The sequence below is a fragment of the Oxyura jamaicensis genome, chromosome 3 (genome assembly GCF_011077185.1).
Source record: "Oxyura jamaicensis isolate SHBP4307 breed ruddy duck chromosome 3, BPBGC_Ojam_1.0, whole genome shotgun sequence".
Taxonomy (NCBI): Eukaryota; Metazoa; Chordata; class Aves; order Anseriformes; family Anatidae; genus Oxyura; species Oxyura jamaicensis.
Window position 1 is genome coordinate 28,994,220 of NC_048895.1, and position 12,817 is coordinate 29,007,036.

A 12,817-nucleotide genomic window follows, 5' to 3' on the forward strand; every position below is an offset into this window, starting at 1 on the left:
CAACTTATGTGGCTCATGCTTGAAAATACTTGTGAAGTCATGGGGAATGCTGAAGGTATCAGCCACCAGAATGGGGAATACGTGCACACGCCTGTGTGAAGTGAGCTCAGCAGTCAGGAATCCATGTTGTAGGAAAGCCGACATGGAGTGTCGGCATGGGTCGGTGCAGGCTGTTGAGCTGGAGCCAGCTTTGGGGTGCCCCATGGGGCTGAGGATGATGCAGTGAGGGAGAGCCTTTGGGAGACTTTTTCCAAATGCACTTGTCCTGGTGGGGCTGAAGGAAAATAGTTATTCTGGGGGGGGGGCAGGGGGGGTGGCGATTATAAGGAAATATGCTGAAGGATCCATCTTTAAATGTCTATCTCCACAGAGCCTCGGGCACAGGGGAGTCTCCATTTTATCTCCTACTACACACAAGCTTTCCTGAAGGGGAGTGCCTCAAGGGTTTCCTGCCTCACTAAGGGCTTTCCCATTACACTGGTGCACAGAGGCATCCAGCCCCAAGTCTGTAAAACCAGCTCCTCTGGCAGCATATCCCCTTTCCCGCCCCCTCCCAAAAAATGGCTAACAGAAGGATACTTGCTTGCATGCCTGCTGCCACCCTGAAGTGAACCCTAAGCTCCTGGAAGCTGGCAGCATCCTTTGAAAGGGGTTAACGATGTTTGACTGCAAATGCTAGTTGCAAGGCCAGGCCTCCCACCTGATTTCCTTCCGGCACCGACTGGTCGCGGCTGTCTTTTCACCATTAGCTCACAGGTGCTGGAATGTCCGCACCGGTTACCATCATTTGGTTTTGAAAGATGAAATTACACAGCTGAGCAAACTGCTTCCCACCAGTCTTCTAGCTGTGGGAGGCTGAATTCTACTACATTGACATGGAAATTGTGTTTTTCCCGACATCCCCATCTTGGTTTAGATCTCCACTTCATGTAGGGAATTCCCCCTCCTTCTTAAACAGGCTTGCCTCCCCCCACCCTGCCATGCTCAGATCTTGTTGTGCAAGTGAGGGATCTGCTTGTTATCGTGGGGAGAGTGTTTGCTCCCCAGCAGAGTCGTGCTGGAGGGGAGGCTGCCTGTTCCTTTTGCAAGGAAAGGGTGCAAAAACCATCTGTGCCAAGAGCTGTGTTGTGATCAGTTGATTGCTGGGTGGCATTTTTACTGAGTACATGAACTAAGAGAGGTTCCTGGTTCTCTTTTACCTGTCCATTCCCTGTCATGCTAGACTCATCCCTCAATTTTCCTTGTGGTCACATTTCTTAGTGAAGTTCCAAGAACTGGTTCATCTCCGAGGCAGCCTGGTCTTCTTGCACATTCAGAATATTCTTTCCACAGCTCTAGCGTAGTTAACCTTGTGCTTTCTTCTGCTCTTTGATGGAGGGGACACCCTACCTAGGTAAGATCTTTTGTGGCAAAAACAATCCCAGAAGAGTGACCTGAATGTATTACACCAGAGGCAGCAAGGTGTCACGTGAAGGTTTTTTGGTGGTGGTTTTATTCATTTTTTTCCATCATCTTCTTTAATTTGGTCTAGAATCTGCATGAGCAGCTACAGGAACACTGCAGAAATTCTGCAGCCAGTGGAAAGAATAAGTCTGTGCTAAACTTTAAGAGAGCTTAATGGCAAGTGGAGCTGGAGTGGGAGTGTGGGGGAAAGGAGAGCATCCAGAATGCTGGTTTGAAGTGATGTTTCCACTGTCATGTGGGAAGGATGTGACAGAGGAAAACTGTGACATGGTTATTGCATCAGATACACTGAAGTGGAACAAATGATACTTTTTTTGTAAAAAGAAAAGAAAAAGGAAAAAAATACCTTACGGTCCTACTCCTACTGATGACTGTGACCTGATCCTCCTGAAGTTTTGTGTCGTCATAGCAAGTTCTTGAGTTCCATTGCAACGGTGCAGTGTTTCCTGCTCTGCCTCCTGTGGCATGAGAGGCCCCCATCCAGCAGTGTTTGGCCACTGTTAGCATCAGGAGCGATACAGATAGATAATCAACCTGGGTGGAAGCTGCTGGCACGCTCTCATAAGGCTGAGGTTTAAAAGAAGGTTCCTAATGTGTGTTCTAGTGCAGTGAGATCCAAGACACCTCAGGAAGACTTTCCTCGAAGAAGAAAGGGCAAGTCTCCCAGGGAGGTCATGGAGTCTCTGTCCTCAGAGATACTCAAAATGTAGGTGGACGTGGCTCTGAGCAACCTGCTGTTGGTGGCCCTGCTTGAGCAGAAGGCTGTACTAGACAATCTCCAGAGGTGCCTGCCATCTTCAATCATTCTATGTTTCTGCTTTTGGCTCTATGTAGTCCAGAAGTACTATATTGCAAGCATATTTCTTTTTCCTTCTGCAGTGTTATCGTATTTGAACTACAGAATTCCTCTGTACTAAATATCAGCTTTTCTGATGCTGGCTATGTGAGGTCAAACAGATAAGAGCTAGGCTGGGAGGAGGATATCATGGCAGACAAGAATGTAAACTGTTCGGCATGCCACAGTGTGAGTCTCAGATTTCTCTTTTTATTTTGCATGCTCTGTTCCACAGACTAGTGTGGGGGAAGAGAGGGAGAAAGGCCTTACATGGCTGTAATCTACAGCCTGCATCCCACAAATGACTGTAAATGACTGTACAACTCTGCAAGCTCATAGGCAGTGCCAGTACCCGTTGCCATTTGCCTTCTGGGGGCTCTCATACTTTTTTTTTTTTGTCTCTCAGGAATAAGTTTTTCAAGTTTCCAGGAAAGGTAAATTCGGATCTACAACCGGTGAGCTTAGGTGAGCACGTGGGTCAGGCAGGCTCCATCAGCTGAGCGTGCACACCCCTTCTGGTCCCCTCGCCCCCCTTCTGTAACCCTAACTGGGCTCCCAGACTCAGCAGCATTCATCAGCGTTCATCATCACTGATGACACACACTCCTGCTGTTTTTGATGTGAGCATCCACGGCAGGAGACAATGTTTGTTTGGGGCAGAAGGAAGAAATAGGTCAGTGTTTTTCCTTTGAGGAGCTCAAGTTATTCAAGTGCTGGATGCTCTAATATGGGCAGAAATGAACATTTACCAAGTTCATAAAGCACAGCCCTGCTCTGACCTCTCAAAGCCAGGGCTTAGGGCAGGGCATGAGCACCAGCCATGGGCAATGCCAGAGCCTCACACAGCAGGAGCCAGCCTCCATAGCCTTCATCCTGCGCTGATGAGAACTTAGCTGCAATCCTCTGCTCCTCCCTGCCTGCTACAGGTCATAGGGGTGATGGGAGATGTTAGCTGCCTTTTCTAGCCTCCAATTCAATGTTGTGTTTATGAGCCATGAGGACTGTGATTAAATCTCTACTCTGAGCAACGTTCTGAGGCCATACTGGTATCTAATTACCTTCTGCACTTCTGGCAGCTGAGGAAATGAAGATCTGCCTGTGGTGAAAGGGAAGGAATAGGAAAGGAGAGTGACGCCTTTAAAACATCGGCTTCAGGTGCTTCCCTTTGCTCTGCGTGTGTTCTTTGGTTGGCACCTGCAGCTGGGATGTGTGCTCACCCTGCAGCGGTGCTCTTCCTCCTCCCTGCTCCTGTCACCCTGATGCAAGAGGAGGCTTGCTGCAGCAGCCATCATCCCTGTCCAAACCTTCCCCTGGTTGCTGCAGGGATCGAGGTTGTGCAGTGGGGGCATGGAGCAGAAGGAGCTGTGCAGTAAGGATGTTGGCAACCCACAGATCCAAGGACACACCGTGACAGTAGGTCCATGACCACATGGACCTGCTTGTCTTTGGGGCCTGGAGGCAGGACCCTCCCAGGGAATTGCTTTTGAGAGTATGGTTGTCTGCTGTGGCTGGGTAGGTCTGTCAACTCCCTGTGGTGACTGTCCCTGTTTTGTTTTTTGTTTTCACTGGACACCAACTCTTAAATTCCCAGTGCTGCTGCTGCCATTGCTCCATGGGCATGTTCCTGGTGGTGGGGAGGGAGGAGAACCGTTTCCACCACACGGCTGTACGAGGGGCCAAATCCTGTGACCTGGTGCCATTGGGGAAGAAGCCATTAGTAATCCCTCCGGTGCAGTGGTCCCGCCTGCCCAGCAGGATCAATGGCGCCATCTCAGCCCCATTATGTTGACTCTGAATCAGTGAGGAGCGCCAAGGAGCTGGGAGGAGAGGGCTCCTCCCTGTGTGGGGCAGTGCTGCCGGCCCAGGACAGGCAGGCCTTCCTTTCCTGCCCCCCAGTTTTGGAAGAGGTGGTGAAGGGCTTGGCTGCACTCGGGCTAGCCCCGACCCTCCAGGAGGACGGGCTGAGCCCCTGTTAGGGCACGTGCCAGGCTTCCCAGCCCCAGAAGCACAGATGGGTGCCTTCCTGCCGAGACCAGCCAGCTCTGCTGGCAGGTAGAGGCAGGGGTGGGTCTTGGAGCCATTTCCAGTGAGCAGGCTGGCCCTGGGGAAAGCAGGGAGGCCGGGACGGTGAGGGGAGGAGGCGCCATCGCTCTCCTTCCCCACCTCCACGTGAGGCTGGAGGTCTGGCCTTCACAAAAGGGTCCCTCTGAGTGCTGGCCCATCCGTCCCCGCGCTGCTCACTGCCACAAAGAGAGCAGGCTTTTGAGCAAGACTATGCCATTTAAGGAGTTCCTCGGCTGAGTGAACCTCGGCTGACCTCAGGGCGCCGAGTTTCCAGCGCAGCCGAGCAGCAGCAGCGTTTCAGTTGAAAGCACGCCACCCAAAACTTCCCTCTGCGCCTCTGGAGGGGGGCCACGAGGGGTGGGCAGCAAACGGCTGCCAGCAGAAGCCAAGGCGGCATCGAGTCAGCAGCTCTTGGCTACGGCCAGGCCCCTTCCTAGGAAGGACTCTGCAGAGCAGCAGGACCAGCCTTCGTGTGGAGCAGCTCTGGCGGCTTTTGGCAGGCACCCGGCCCCCAGCACCACCAGGCGCTGCAAGTCGGGACACAGGAGCATCGCCCCAGTGATGCGGTGTTTACCGAGGTGAAAAACATTAACAACATGCACTCTGCTCCTCCTGTTGTTTCAACAAGATCAAGGTGTGTACGGGAGAGCCTCTGTGTATATACATGTGCACGCACACGCACTCACGGCGGCTGGCGCAGGGTGCTGCGCAGCACAGACATTTTTCCAGGCGGGCTGCAGTCAATACTGACAAATACAGCATACGTCCCGTCTTGCCCGCAGCAGCTTGGGTGCTTTCCTCCTGTTGTGAAAGCCCCTGGGTGGCTCTCAGCAGAGCCTCGGGTCCGAATGGAGCAAGGTCCAGCTGCTGCTGTGCTGTCAGGAGGGTGCTTTCCCTTGCCCAGTGTGCTGCACAGGACAGGGGTTCGGTGCAAAAAATAATAGAAGAAGGGAAAAAAAATAGTATGTGAGATCATATAATTAAAGATGGTATCAGAATGTCTAATTAGGATGACTGAGAGAACTTGGCTGGGAGACGCAGCCAAGAGCTGAGTTAGTGTGTTTGCCAGTCCAAAGCTCCTTAACAGTAATTAATCCTTAAATGTCCAATTGTTCAGAGTTCAAGGAAACACCTCCTACTACTGTACTTTGTGTTCCTGTTAAGCAAGGAGACACAGCAGGGCGTGTGCCCTTATTCTGTAAGAGCGACACGCCTAGGGGTGTTGTTAGGAACTAGACCGAAGGTTGAGTATAATTATTAACTACCTAAGAGTTCCCAGCATTGCACAATTACCCAGCCCGCCTTGCAGCTGTGCGTTCGCCCGATTATTATTATTTTTTTTAAATATAAATGCTGAGCTTTAGTGGTGCATATGTACAAATTACAGCCAAGTGTCGTCTGGTCCCCTTCCAATGCATTTTGTGTCACTAAGCCAGGAGGCTCTAGTGAAGGAGTCTGGGGGAAGCACACAGACATACATACACCCTGGGTGTGCAGCCAGGGAAAATCAGTGCTCCTCAGTGAAATTCAACAGGCTGATTTACATCAGTTTGTAAATTTGACCCAGAGATTTTTTTTTCCTTTGTTATGATGCTCTCAGTGACTCTTGTATTAACATAAAAGCCTTGTCTATTTACTCTTGTGGGGTTCTTCATTCTGTTTGCATTTTTGAGGGTTGTTTTTGTTGTGCCTTTTTTTTTTTTTCTTTGTTGATATTAGTAGGAGAAAAAAAATGAAGGAAAGGAACATGGGTTTGAAAGGTGAGCGGAGTTGCTTGTCCTGCTACAAGCAGCATTCACTGGGCAGGTAGGAGGGCTGCTGCTGCAGGCTTTGCGGAGTTGAGCCCTCTCTCTTTGGTGTCAGCAGCAGCATTGCATATCGCTGGCAGACAAGAGGGAGGCATGTGTCATTTCCTCAGATGCAGCATCATCTTTTAAGTCGCCTTTCTGCTTTTTTACCCTCTCCTTTTTTTAATTCACCCTCTCTGGCAGGCGTTGTGAGGGCCCAGCTGGGAGCCGGCAGGCCAAAGTTGCTTCTGCAGGGGATCATTAACTGGGGCGTCAGCCAAGGCCGTGCAGTGTTTATAAAACTCAGACAATTAAACGCCGTCGCAGCCTGAAAGGCTATAATTGGAAAGCAGTATGTGACAACGTCCACCGAGAGGGACCGGCACCGAGGCGGGCTGGGCCGCGCCGTCCTGACGCTGTTTGCCCAGTGCAGGTGGCAGGAGGCCGGCCAGGGCTGTGCCAGGCAAACGCCCAGCTGGGATGGTCCCTGCCCTGCACAGTTTACATGCTACCTACTCAAAAACAAAGGCTGGGCAGGGAGGCGAGGGGAAAAAAAGTACGAGAAGCTGTCTGGGGCATGTGGGCTGGGTGCCCCAAGTGACCATGGTGATGCAGGTCCATGGCGGACCAGGCCTGCTGCCCCAGGCTTTGGAAATGGCCATCATCCAGGCCCCATGCCCCAGGCAGGCCTTGGGGTGAGGGCCAGCAGGGTGCGGGCTGGCTGGGGCTCCATGGCTGCAGAGGGGGCAGCAGCCAAGGGCAGGGAATTTTTTTCATCAGGAGACCCTCAGCGGTGGCCACACCACAGGCTACCACTGGTGTCTTGCCCCTTTGCTGGTGCTGAGCCATTAGGGTTGTCTGCTCCTCCGGGTTTGTACAGTGCCCCTGCCTCCACTCTTGGCCTGTTTTGGGGCACTGCAGTGCCAAATGCAATTGATGTGTGTCCCTCATCACTGGCCCTTGGGATCAGCATCAGGCAGCTGCTAAATGTGCCCTCTGAGCAGATCCTCATAATGTCCGTCGAGCGGAGAGGATGCAGAGTACCGGACTGGGAGCACCACAGCCAGCACTGCTCCACGCTCTGCAACTGACTCAGTGCTGCACCGTGAGCACATCCCTTCACCTTTTTGTGACTCAGAATTTTCATCTATCAATTAGGGATTTATGAGGTTTAATTAAGGTCTATGAAGTCCTTTAAGATCCTCGCTTGAAAGATGCTGTGCAGGCATAAAGTGGTGTACGCAACGAAGAAAACAAGAGAAATTAAACGCTCCAGACGAGAAAGAAGAGAGGGCAGGTTTCCCACTGCTTGGTCTCCCAATTACATGCTCTGTGTTTGGATGGCAACCTCACTTTAACCTGTGGACAAACGAACTTGTTCACCCCTTCTTGCAGCAGACAGGCGATGACGTGCAGCAGCGTCTTACTCATTAGTTAGCCTTCAGTCATCTTTCCAGAAGTATGAGCAACTGGGGAAGGGGGAAGGGAGTGAGGGCGGGCGAGCAGTACGAATTCCAGAGAAAAAGGAAGTATCAGCAAGCAAGCTAGGATGTGCAAGGGCCTTTATCGCTGCTGCTGAGATCTAGCTCTGCATAGTAACTAACAGGAATAGATCTCATCTGTCCCTAGAGGTACGTGCCCTGGAGCAGGGAAGAGCTGATGAGTTACAGCAGAGAGGAAGCAAGAGAGTGTTCTTATGCAAGGCATCTATTTCAGTGTCAGAGAGGTGGTAGACTCGACTTCAAGGAGCCTGAGGAAAGCATTTGAATCTAGCTGGAGTGAAAAAAATCGTTTTATCTATGTGTGTATTTTAAGGTTAAGGCCTTGTTTGCAGAGGTTGCTAAACACATGCTTTGTTTGAAGCTCATGCTTAAATTTAAGCATGCGCTTAAGGCCTTTACTGAATGGGGACATGCCCAAATTCGCTGAGGCGCTTGGCGGAAACCAGGTCTAAGTGGAGGGAGTCTGTGAGACTAGCAGGACCAGGAAGGTCCTCAGGAACTGCAGAAAGCAGTGATACATGTACAGCCTTGCCACACTATTCATCAGGTCAGGATGACCTGGGGGAGAAATGGGCAAAAAGGAAGTTGCATCTCCAATCTTTATTTTCTCCTTTGCTTTCTGTACAAACAACTCTGTGGAAGCTGGCTCCAGTAGGTGTGGTCTGTGTATGCACTCTTGGGTGTGCCGCTTTGTTGTGTTAAAAGGACCATTCCTCCCCTAAAAGCAAGTTTCCAGGTTGTCACCAGCTGTCACATCAAAACTCGTGATCCCTCCCATCCCCCACCTGCAGGCCTTCCCTCTTAAGTAAGAAAAATGGAGTTGCCTGATGGGATGAAACCCCAGCCAGCACCGGGCTTGGTGTCTTGCCTTTGTCCCACACTGGTCTACTACCCCTCTGTGTGCCTTCTGGACTGCCAAGGAAAAGAGATCCACATTATTTGCCACATGCTAGAACAGCACCCTGTGTTTGGGGAGGCTGTCCTCCTTCTCATCTCCCCTCTTGGAAATGCTCCCCCAGTCAATCCAGCTTTCCTTCTGGGTTAAGCTTCCTGTTGGGCTGGCTGGTCTACTCTGTCTTTCTGAAAGTGCAGTGCCCCAGATTTGGCACAACATTTAGCATGGGTGAGCATTCTTCGGGATAAAGCATAATAATGACCTTCCGTGACATGCTTATGACACTCCATTAGCATATCCCCAAACAAATGTTTTGTAGGATTTTTTTTTTTTTTTCAATAGCAACATACCATTGACTCATATTTATTACATGATCCACTCTAATTCCTCCAGATTCTTTGCTGTAATACTGCTGCTTAGCCAATTATTCCAAGTCATTCATTTGTGAATTTAATTTCTCCCTCCCGATCATAGTACTTTGCTGTGTTTTTATTGAATTTTATCCAGCTGATTCTGAGTGGCTTTTGCAATTTATTGAGATCACTCAAAATAATAATGTGCAGATTAATTGTTCAGAAAATCCTATGCACAGGCCCATGCCTGCACCCATAGCTGGTTTCAGAGCCCAGCCTTTCCATCTTAAAAACAAAGGCCTCCAGCACTTGATGGCATTCTTGCAATGTTCAGCTGAAATGTCAGGATGAAGCCTGGCAAAGCTGTGAATTTTGGAAGGTTCTTTCAATGAAAATATGGAATAAGAGCATCTGTTCAGCTGGCAGTGGCTGTTGGTCTCCAATCATCTAGCAGTCGTTTGAATCAGTGATATTTTGTGTATTATTACAGGTCTTCAGAGCATGCAGTCCCTGGAAATACGGAAGCTTGAAATCAGTTCTGGCTGTAAGGGCAGGAGCAGAGCTACAGCAGCGGCTGCACGAGCGGACACCACCAGCTCTCATCGAGGGTCCCCTGGCCTGGGCTTCCCTCCTGAGGGCTCCAAAACCATAAGAGAGTTTTTCCCCGTTCCCAGCCAACGGGGCCGGGAACGTGTTGTTTTCTGGAGCAAAATGTTGTAGGAATTTGGTGTCCTCTGGTGGCAGCTGTGAGAGTTACAGCAGGCAGAAGCAAGCCTTGCCCTCGCCATGCAGATGGCAATGGGCGCCAAGGGGCCGTACCCGGGCCGTGTGCTCCAGGCGGAGCACTGATATTCCTTTCCATCTGCACTGTAAATATTCCTGTGCCTGTCTGGCACCCCTTGTTTCTATATGCTCACCCCTCCTATTTATTTTGTGCCTGGGAAGCCGCTCCCCTTTCAGGAGCGCTGAGGGCTGCGTGACCCTGGATGTAAGATTGACTTTGTGGTGGTTGCTTGTTGCTCATCTGGGATTTCTTCGTCTCACGAGAGGAAATTTAGCTTCTGCAAGGACTTCTCCACAGTTGGCAAAGGCCTTTGCTGCTTGCCTTTGCAAGGTCCCTAAGGAAAATAGCTGTTCCTGGTTTCAAAGGCCTTTTAATCCACTTCTTTGCAGGCACTGAATGTTACTGCCCAGGCTTGCCCAAATGTGGTTCCACTCACCAGGTGAAAAAACTGGCGAGTGAGAAGGCACAAAGCACCTGGACAGGCCACGCTTGACTCTTTTTTAGCCACAAAACAGGTGAGAGCATCTCATTGTGTAGATGGTGAATACTATGGTGGGAGGACGCATTTGCCACAACTTGCGGTGTGTAAAGTACGTCAAGGGAACATGCTGAGCCTTATGCTCCTCGCTCCAGGTGCCTCTGCTTGATCCAGACAAAAAATGATTGCTTGCCAGGAACTTGAAATTCAGTGGTCTGTGTTTGGAGCAACTGCCGTCAGAAGGGTCAAAGGGCCTCATTGCTTGTGAGGAAAAGCAGCCTTACCCCCTTTCCCCGTTTCACCAACTGTGTTACCACTTGGTAGTCTTCTCTGTTTCAAGAACAAAACAGGCATTAATAATGCAAAAGGAATATAGCACAGCTGGGACTGCCTCATGGAGGTAAGGGATATGTTTTCTGGTCAAAGGGATATGTTTTCTGACCTGTAGAGGCAAGATGAGAAACAAACTTCTACAGGTGAGTGAGGTTAACAGAGGATTTTTTAGGGTGTGGGTAGGTGGACTTAGGGAGCCTGTGATGCAGTGGGACCTATACAGGCTGACCTTGTGGAGCCTGTGCATGGTACCTTCTTGTGGAAAGAGCTCTAGAGAGAACAAGAGCGTCAGGAGCTACTCACACCGTTGCTGCAGTCACATCTCTGGCTGAAAACAGAGCCCCTTTGTGGTATGGATGCAAACAACAAAATGCTGGCAATGCTCGGGGAATTCCATAACCTAATGGAAAAGAATGGGAGAAAGGCAATACTAGTGTTTATATTTTAAAGCGAATCACAGCACTTTGAGACCTGGGCTTAAATTCACAGAGGTATTTATTTAGGTGTGTGATTTCCATGCAAGTTTTTGAGAATTGGGTACTTTGGATCTGAGACTCAATAGTCTCACCCCAAGACTCACAGGAAGAGAATCTATATTTTCTGGTCCCTGCTGTAAAACACCATCACCGTGCCTATCAGAGGCGGACAGACTGCTTCCTTTGCTATCTGCCTTCCTGCCAGTGCTGCTGTCTGACGGCTCTCCTAGCACCGGCTGACTCTCCAAGGCTGGGTCTGTAAACAGGGCTCTTCAGAAACCAGCATTATCTCCTGATCTGATAACAGAAGGGCCAGCTGAAGATCAGGCCATGGGAAGTATGTGGTCTTCTTGCAGCCCAGAGATTTAAACTAATCCTCACGCTGCAGTAATGTGAGCAAAGACTCTTTTGCAGAAGATCTCCAGATCTTGAGTTGTGCTGTTCGGCGCCCTCGGCCATAGCTGGGCCCCAGCTGACCAGCAGAGAGGCAGTGATGAGCTGGAGGACCCCGCTGTACCCAGCACCTCGCTTCTGTAGGGCTGGGGGGATTTCACCAATGGCATGATCTGCAGCCCACTCACCCTGAAAGCCCCCTCAGGGTATATTTTTGTGTGAAGCAGACCCAACACGGTGTGCATGTCCAAAGATGGGAGCTCTGCTGTGCCACTGTAGGTGTGGACAGGCTCCAGAAGCTCTCCCCAAGCTGGGTGGGGGTCACTGGCAGCTCCCCATGCAGAAGAGGGGAGCAGAGCTCACTTCACCCTGCTGGGTGCAGCCCCTGGCCCTCCCTTTCCCCATGGACACTGTGATAGCCTTTGCAGACACACAGCTAAGATGGAAAGAGGGTAGCACTTCATTCATGGTCTTCTTTCAAGTGCCAGGTACACCTGAAACTGGCTGCTGCGTCACTCTTCCCAGATCTGAATTTCAGTTTCCAGTCATATTATTAATTATTAATATAAAATTAAAGGCCCAGAAACTGCTAGAAAAGGCAGTGAAGAGCAGCTCCAGCTTTTGGTGGAAGGGTACACCAGTTTTTATTTGTGAGAGGTGAGGGGGCACGGGGGGACCTGTGCCAGCTCTGCATGCTGCATAGGGAATCTGGGGTGAGACCACCCTCACGACAGAGCCAGGCATAGCTGATGGAGATGTGCTTTGGGCTTTCCTTCCATGCCAGCAGCTGAAGAGCTTGCGCCCAAGCAATCAGACACTCACTGCAGGAGGTTGTGCCCTCCTGCAGGCACAGGGGTTAAATTTTGAGTTTCATTCCCTTACTGGGCCTGAGGTTTCATTGTAATGCTGCTGCCTTGGGCTACTGCAAGGAGGCTGATGCTTTGTAGTTTATCCAAAACATGGACATAACTTCAGCAGTGATCTCACTGATTTACTTATTACTACAGTTCGAGTCTCTATAGCAGCTCTGCTATATGCAAATATGCAAGCGAAGAGTCCAGTGCTCCAGTCACGTGCTCAGTTTAGACAATTTCACATTCAGACGTGTATTTGAGGCTTTGTGTTTGCACTTGTTTTTACAGGTATTCCTTTCTGAAAGCCATGTTAGAAACACCTAAGATCCTCCTTGCCAGCAGCTCCAGAACCTTGTGTTTTAAGGGGAGAGCCAAATATTAGAAGGCATTTTGCCCGCTCTCTGTAGCCTCACCATATGCAGAGAGGTGTTTTCCAGCTCCTGCCCGGATTGACCCAATAAACTTTTGGTTTCTCCTCCACTGAGTATTTGCGCTCTCTCCAGCAGGTGGTAGCAGCCTCCTTCAAACCGGGCAGCGCTCCCTGCTGCTGCGGGCTTCCTGCCCTGGGGCTGATGTCTCCGCCTGCCCTTGGCCTCCCT